Here is a 7,969-nt window from a genome sequence, read left to right as displayed (position 1 = left end):
GCACTGAAAGCAGTGCAGAGATGCAGAGACAGGAAACAAGCAGCGACTTCTCCTCTTTTTCCCTTAACCTTCGTCTGCTAGACCTGTAATCTTATTCTCTCTATTACAGCTGAGGTTACCCCGACCTGAGGTAGGTTTCTCTCATGCTGGCTGGAGTCATGGCTCAGGTGGAGAAAGGCGCTCTTAAAGACAGGCTTCCACCCCAGGCATGATTTCTCATGCATATGAGCTTGCAGGGTGAGTCACATGAGACCAGTGCAAAAGGGGTTTTATTATGAGCGCTCGCTGCATGCTGTGCTGCCACTAGCTGCAAAGCCTGTGCAGGGTGAAAAAAAGAGAAAAAAAGAGGAGGGGCAAATGCACATTGTACATGCACTCACACTTTGCTGCGCTCTGCCTATATGGCGCAATCAGTGTCTACTGTAATGTTTATCATGCATCATTACTCTGGGCAACCATCCGAGAGCATCTCTGTAGGGACGAGGCGGGAATCCATATGGCCTGAAAAATGGCCTAACTGGACCAAACACTTCGGTTGCAGTATTGGCTCATGCATATAGGGGTGTTTGAAGCATGGGAGTGCCAATTCCTAAACCTAAGTCTGATTGGCTGAATCACATTTGAAGTAATTGTAAAATATTTAGACATATATTATGACCCCAAATGTCAACTGAATTCTGTATCAATGTGAGATATTGCAAAATATGAAACCACTGTGCTATTCATTAAATAATTATTTTATGGAATCATCATGTGTTGCTTAGCAACCGGAGCCCGATAATATACTGCATCGGTCGGTAAAGTAATTGTTAATGTAAAGTAAATGTTTTTAAGGGAGTCTCTCTCTTTTTTCAGTGGTTATAATGTTTTGGAGGATTTATATGTGTCTTATTTTCTTTTTGCCTGTTTTTTAGTCATTCTACCACAGTAAAGTGGGTTTTCTGAGGGTCTTCTTGTCATTGTCTGACTGATATTGTACTGTTATTTAATCTTGACCATGGTATTTTATCTTTCCATCACTTTACTGACCTTCCAGTGTAGCACACATTGAGAATGATATCTAAAAAGTATCATATAAATAACTTTTTCTCTATTCATTCGCTTTTCTGTCACTGGACTTCACACTGTGCCCAATAACAAGTCTTTACCATGGTAAGAATCAATGCAACACCCGTCCCCTCGTGGCCCATTGCCTTAAAACACCACTGACATCCTTAGAAACCCATGTCGGCACCCCTCCTCTTACTCTTCACACTCTCATTTATTTTCTCAAATGCCCATCTATTAACTCACAAAGCCCCTGTCCAGCAGCAACACTAACTGCGGCGCACAATCCCCCTCAGAGATAACCCCTCCATAGATCAATATAGTCAATCCCTGGACAAATGCATGCACCCTTTCTTAGTGGGGCGCGAGGCAGGTGCCTTTTCTCCCATGCTCAATGCACACAAATCGTAGCAAACACTTTACTACACTGGGCGGAGGAGAGTCAAGGTGAAGGTTTATGATCAAAGGCGGGGTGTTAAAGGCTTTGTTGTGGGGCTGCTTGCATTGATGGATGACCCCGAAAGTCTAGACAGCCCGAGGGAGAGCTCAGACAAAGTGGATGTGGGCTGTTATGTAATGCTGCTCATGTCTGGGGAGCAATGGTTGCTTTGTGTTTAACTGCAAATGCAGAATGAAATACTCGCTGGACGGATTCCAATGCAAGGTAATCATTCCCCACGCTGGGGGAAATGTGTCTGATAGCCTGGGTTAGCACTTGACTTTGGAAAGAGAATGAATAGGAGGGTTTAACTGAATGGCTTCCAAACAATAGCCCCCACCACCATCACCCCCCCACCTCCTGTTTCTCTTCTGTCCTCTTCTATATATAAAGACGTAGGCTATTTTGCAGGAGGAGGGGTGATTAACTCATGGAAATTGTTTATAGACCCATATCATGGTCTGAAAAGCTTTCTATGCAGAACTGCAGAAGGCTTGAAGGGAAGAATAGCACCACGGACAGCACCCTGACTCAGCTAACGCAAATCGTTCCATCCATGCTGCAGATAGACCGCATTCTTTCTTGCTGATGTAGGGTCGGCTTTGCCTGGTCAGTCCCAAATTCTAAACACAATAAGAGAAATAAAAACAGCTCTCAGATCAGGATAAGGAAGCTGATGCTGCAGCAATAAAGTTAAGCAGAGCTATGAAAGGCTGCTGGGAACATGACATACTGATTCACTTAGTCATAAAGTACACAGCTACATTAAGTCCCTTAAAGAAATACTCCAGCATTTCTCAGGCTAATCTCTAACTGTCACATCTCCTGCAAACGATCAGTTACCATGGACAGGAATTTTCACACGTTTCCCAAAATTGCCATATTATAGTTCAGCTCCACTTTCCATATGGGAGCACTTAGTTCTATAATTTCAGATTATAGTCCATCTGTTTCTCTGCATATTTTGTTAGCCTCATTTCACCCTGTTCATCAATGGCCAGAACTCCACATAACCACCACAGAGCAGACATTATTTGGGTGGTGGATCATTTTCAGCACTGCAGTGACACTGACTGTTAGTGTGTGTTGTGCTGGTACGAGTGGATCTGACACAGCAGTGCTGAGCACTGTCCACTCTATTAGACACTCCTACCTCGTTGGTCCACCCTGTAGATGTAAAGTCAGAGCTGCCCACAGGATTCTGGTGGCTGGATATTTTTGGTTGGTGGACTATTCTTAATTCTTAGAGGTGTTTAAAAACTCCAGCAGCACCTCTGTGTCTGATTAACTCGTACCAGTTCACAACACTCTAACATGCCACCAAAATGTCAGTGTCACTGCAGTGCTAATAATGATCAACCGCCCAAAGAATACCTGCTCTGTGGTGATCTTGTTGAAGATATAATATAAATTTATGAACTTATATAAAAATATGAACTTATAGAATGCTATTATTCAATATTTTGTGTTAGGATTTGTTCAAAATATAATGCACATAGCTCTAATTCTACCCAGATCAGCAACACTCTGGTAGATTAAAGTTTAATCATTGGTAGATGAAAAGTTCTTCAAGAGATCTTTTTTCAAAGCTCTTGTGCTACCCTCCAATCACAACTTCTATAAGAAATAATGGAAATATAATCTTAAATTATTAGCATAATTTAATCCCACCTCCTTGTCACTTACTTTACTCTGATAGGCCATTTCTGAAAGTGGTTTCTACAAATGACAAATGAAAAGAAGAGCCTCTGAAGAGACTGGGGGAATTATAGGTGATACAGTTTCAAATTTTGTGTATTAACACATATTCAAATTTCAGGCCCACCCTTAATAAAAGCCAATGGGCAGGTGCAGAAACATCTTGTTTCTAAGATACTGTGCATGACTGACTGTGTGCTGAAGAAGGGGCAGGAAGATGTTAGAATGAGAAAGGTTATAGTCTGTTTAAACTCTTACACAGCAAAATTACCTGTGTTTAATTTAACCAGGAGTGTGGAAACCTGGGCCCGCTGGTGGCTCCAGGGCAATTATGGGGTTAAACGCATTGCCTCCCGTTATGTGTATCAGCTCCAACCACAAACACATACACACACACACACACACACACACAATCGTTCCATATTGTAGAATCATGCCAGTATCCCTCCACTCTCTCCTGCTAAGCATAGCTGCTAATCCTGTCACCGTCTCTGCATCAGCGAGTGTTTCTCTCATGCGTACAATGTCTCTCACACGCAGATCAAAATCCAGTAAAACGAACAGCATCTTCCCAGGCAGCTCTGCTTTAATCTCCCTATTAGCGTTGATGCTACAATGAGGCTCCACACATCTTCAGTGCAGACGAGCCAGATTAGGAGCCGTCAATCACACGCCAGTGTCAACATTGACAGCCATGGTGGAACACTAATGATGCAATTGAGATGCGCTGTCATGACCGGTGTGTCTTGGATGGATGTGTTTTCATTGGTGATGGTGTGATGGGGAGTATATGTGTGTGTGTGTGTGTGTGTGTGTGTTTTCCTTTCTGCTAGCGGGGAGCTGGTTGATTATAAAATAGGCACTTTGATAGATAGTGGGTACGTCTTGCTATGATGTGTTGTCATGACGATAAGTTGCTTCCGAGGTGTTTACAGCTGTGGTGTCAGGGCAGGGTGCTTTTCAGCAGCAGCCAATTAGTGTGTGTGTGTGTGTGTGTGTGTGTGTGTGTGTGTGTTTATGTGCATTAAAGAGAGATAGCGAGAGAGAGAGAGAGAGAGAGAGAGAGAGAGAGAGAGAGAGAGAGAGAGAGCAGTGACCTTGGGATTATATTTGATTTAAATTCAGACTTTATGGGGGAAGGGTAAACACACACATAATACTCACACACACTCACACACACAAGTTGACATGATGGGGGAGGAAATTCTAAATGCTGGCCTTGAACAAAAGCAAACACACACAGACACACACAATTTTCCAGCATTATGACAGAGCAGCAGCGCCTTCTCTGCCTCTCAACCATTAACATCTACATTCTCCACTTACCTAGTCCACTACCTCCACATTACTACCAGTCTACTCTACGATTTAGGGGTAATAAAATGTATTGATGCTTTGTGATGCTTGATCTGGGGCAGCTGTGATCTAAAGGTTAGAGAAATAGGCTTGGGACCAGATGCTGGTTTGGACCCCTGGATGGGCAGGAAGTAGGGGGTGGGAAGAGTGAAAGAACAGCTATTTCTCCTCACTTAGCATTCATGGCTGATGGAGCACACTTGTTCCCTGCTCCGGGGTGTGTGTTATCACTGCCTATGGTCATGAGTGTGTGTGGCCACTGCTAGAGTTAAATTAAATATGAAACTTTTCTTGTGAAACGTACAGAATACATAAGACTGCACCCATTCTGAGCCTATTCTTTTTGCAAAATAGTAGGGCATAGAAATGGTAGGGCCTAGAAAATAATTTGTATTATTTTCCATAGATGCAAACACTCCATGGAGTGGCAAAGCACAGCGCTTTCTGGGGACGTAGTGTTTCAGTATGCAGGAACACCTGTAAACAATGACCGTTCTCTTAAAAAAAGACATTTTTAGCAATGCAGGCAAAATAAAAATCAAAGCAGTCATGTGGCAAAATGTAAACCATTCATGAGAGGACAGCTTCCACATGTGCAGCAGACCCCATTAGAGACCTCTTACAGCAAACCCAGGACCTCCGATTTTAGGAGGACTAGACATCGGTTCTCTGCACCGCTCCCAGGCTTGAAAACAGCTTTAACACTTGACTTAACTTACTGAACTTTCAGAGCAAGTGCTCCAGGGTCCAGGATGAAGAGTGAAAATGGCCTTGATCTCTTAATCTGAAGGTGATTCAGTTGCATCTATTTTTTTAATCAATTAGAACTGATCAAATTATCCTACTTTCAAAAACTAAAGCTAGCGAGAAACCTTAGCTTTCAGGAGGACCGTGATCCAGAGTACATTGCCAAAGCAAACATAGGACTGTTTAAACAGCCAAGTTCAGGGTGTTCAACAATGGCCAAGTAAAAGTCCAGATCTCAGTCCAGTCAATTGCAGGTGGTTTGCAATAAAAATACTGACTGGAACAAAGTGCCATCTGTAAGACAGGCAAATCAGATGTCTTCTAAAGAAAAATACTTTTGCACTCACCACTGAATATGTTAATTGGTGATGGTAACATCCTCTGTTCTAGGCTTACTGTCATTCTACCAGAGTTTTATATTTGTCTAAACAGACATGGTAAGCACTCTTTATACACGAAACAAAACACATTCCCGTTCGCTGCCCTGCAGATGAAGTATTCATGGTTAAAAGGCCTGCTTCATTTTTTATTTGCAGGAGAAAAAAACCTTTTACATAAGGAGCCTTGACTGTTGTTTCTTATTCATAAGGTGTCTCACTCAATGAGCTCCTAAAAATATGACAGAGCCGAATTTGGGACACAAACAATACAAGAGAGAAATCCAAACACATCCTGTTCATACATATTGATGAGAGAATCTAGGTGGATATGTGTTTACCTCTGAGGATACTATTGTGTCACAACAGTGCTAGCAAAGTTAGAGATCGGTTCGGTTGCTGAAATATTAGACTAAAGGAACATGGGGCCAAGTGAAACCATATTAGATGACATCAGACAAAGTTAAAACCTAATTGAAAGGTATTGCAGGGATACTCTAGAGTTTTTAGCCCACTCTGACACATCCATAGCATACAGATGAACATGATGGACTATCATCAACAGAAACACTGCTGATCACAAATACATTCATTATAGAAATCAACTGGATGACCGTGGAACAGGAGTATATTGTCTATGGTAATGACTGTGTGCTACAGATTAAGGTTAATGTCAGATTAAGGATTGAGGTGTGTTACTTTAAAGCACACATAATGTAGCAATGTTAGCTTAAAATAAAAACAGCTTCAGAATCATGTTGATGCTCCACTGACTGTAATAGGGAGAATGGCCTCTCTGTTATTGCCAAAACTGCGTAACTTTGGTTTGATTTGTATTTTTGTGATGGAAAAGTGACCTACACTCCCCAACTGTGAACTGTAAATAAATATAAATATTTTTAAATATGTTTAAAGTAGTTTTCTTTGTTGTAGAATTGTATACAAAATACATATTGAGTACATTACAGGATTCTTTGTAAATGACCCGCTGCTATTTTAAGTATTATGCCAAAAATTCCAAATACAGTATTCCATTTGTTTCTTTTAATATTGTATTATTTATACAGTATTTTCTGCCTTCTTAAATTACAATTACAAATGTATGTAAAATTACAATAATAACAAAATGCAATAATCTTAAACAAGTAGATAATATTTTAAAGGGTTATTGTCCTTACAAATCTTTATTTTAGGGTACATTTATTTCTCTAAATTTAGTTTTATAATTATGTGCACACAGTAAAAAAGACAAAAACAAAAATATCCATACATTTTCATTAATGTTTTTGCAGAGAATCATCATAATTTCACAGATTTTTCCTGAAATATTGTGTTTTTTGCATTTGCCTTTAAAACAAAGTGACAACAACAAAATTCTGCAATCACATACATCTTCCTATTGGCTCCAGGCACAGTCTTTTTACATACAGGGCATGTCACTGACAATCACCACCAAAGAGTTGCTGTTTCCCCAGGATGACCTTCTTTTAGGTGCCCTTGTATGTTCTATGTAATAGCTGGTTGTCTGGGCTCAGTGTTGTAGGCTGTAAGAGTAAGTTACCTGTTTTTATTGCAGAGTATGACTCAGTGCTGGCTGTTCCAGTGTTCACTATTATGATACCACATATTTATTCTAGGATGAACCTTTACTGTATTGTAATAATCAAGAAAACACTTTTTGTACAGTATAGGGCGAGCCCATGAGCAAAATAAACCCAATTCTCACATGATGCTGCTGAGGCAACAGCAGGATGTGCAAAAAGCTTTTCTTTATATAATGGACTAGACATTTTTGCTGCAGATTTTTGCATATCTAAACATTGTTCTACCAAATATTAACATATTTAATATTTCAGCCTGTGTTTCCTACTGATCTGAGACAATCGCTTGCTTTCTCTCCCTCTCTATTTTGTCTCAAACATTCTCACAGCTCAGATCTGACTCTAGGGCAGAAGAAGTAGGGCTGTTTTGGTTCATCATTGTGGCATTTAAGCTGGACGGCATCAGCTCTCACTCAACACACTCCAAAAATCCTTTACGGGCTTCTCTCCTCAGATATAGAGCACACTGTAGGCCTACTTTTCAAAAGGGTTTCCCAAACAATTTCATGGAAAATAGACTTTTGCTGACCGGTTTGCTACTGAGGACTCACTTTACTTTACGCTGATTAGCTTTCTTGCTAGTGTCTCTACTGGGAATTTGGAACTGTATTGTGGTGATTATAGAGGTTTAATCTGTCCAAGGTCATGAAAACATAAGCTTATTGAAGCCTTTTCACTGGAGGCAGTTTTCCTAAATGAACTCA

The 7,969-nt window shown here is 40.7% G+C and overlaps 1 protein-coding gene across 1 annotated transcript in view; it reads right to left on the bottom strand.

Annotated features, from left to right (window-relative positions):
• nwd2 (NACHT and WD repeat domain containing 2) overlaps nt 1-189 on the bottom strand; it is a 61,636-nt gene extending 61,447 nt beyond the window's left edge. Inside the window, exon 1 of the mRNA XM_072687583.1 lies at nt 1-189. This exon is cut by the window's left edge and continues 85 nt beyond it. The gene's annotated coding sequence lies outside the window, so the exon portion shown is untranslated.
• Nucleotides 190-7,969: the final 7,780 nt, after the last annotated feature.

Source organism: Salminus brasiliensis, chromosome 9 (genome assembly GCF_030463535.1).
Source record: "Salminus brasiliensis chromosome 9, fSalBra1.hap2, whole genome shotgun sequence".
Lineage (NCBI taxonomy): Eukaryota > Metazoa > Chordata > Actinopteri > Characiformes > Bryconidae > Salminus > Salminus brasiliensis.
This window is presented reverse-complemented; position numbering and strand designations above follow the sequence as displayed.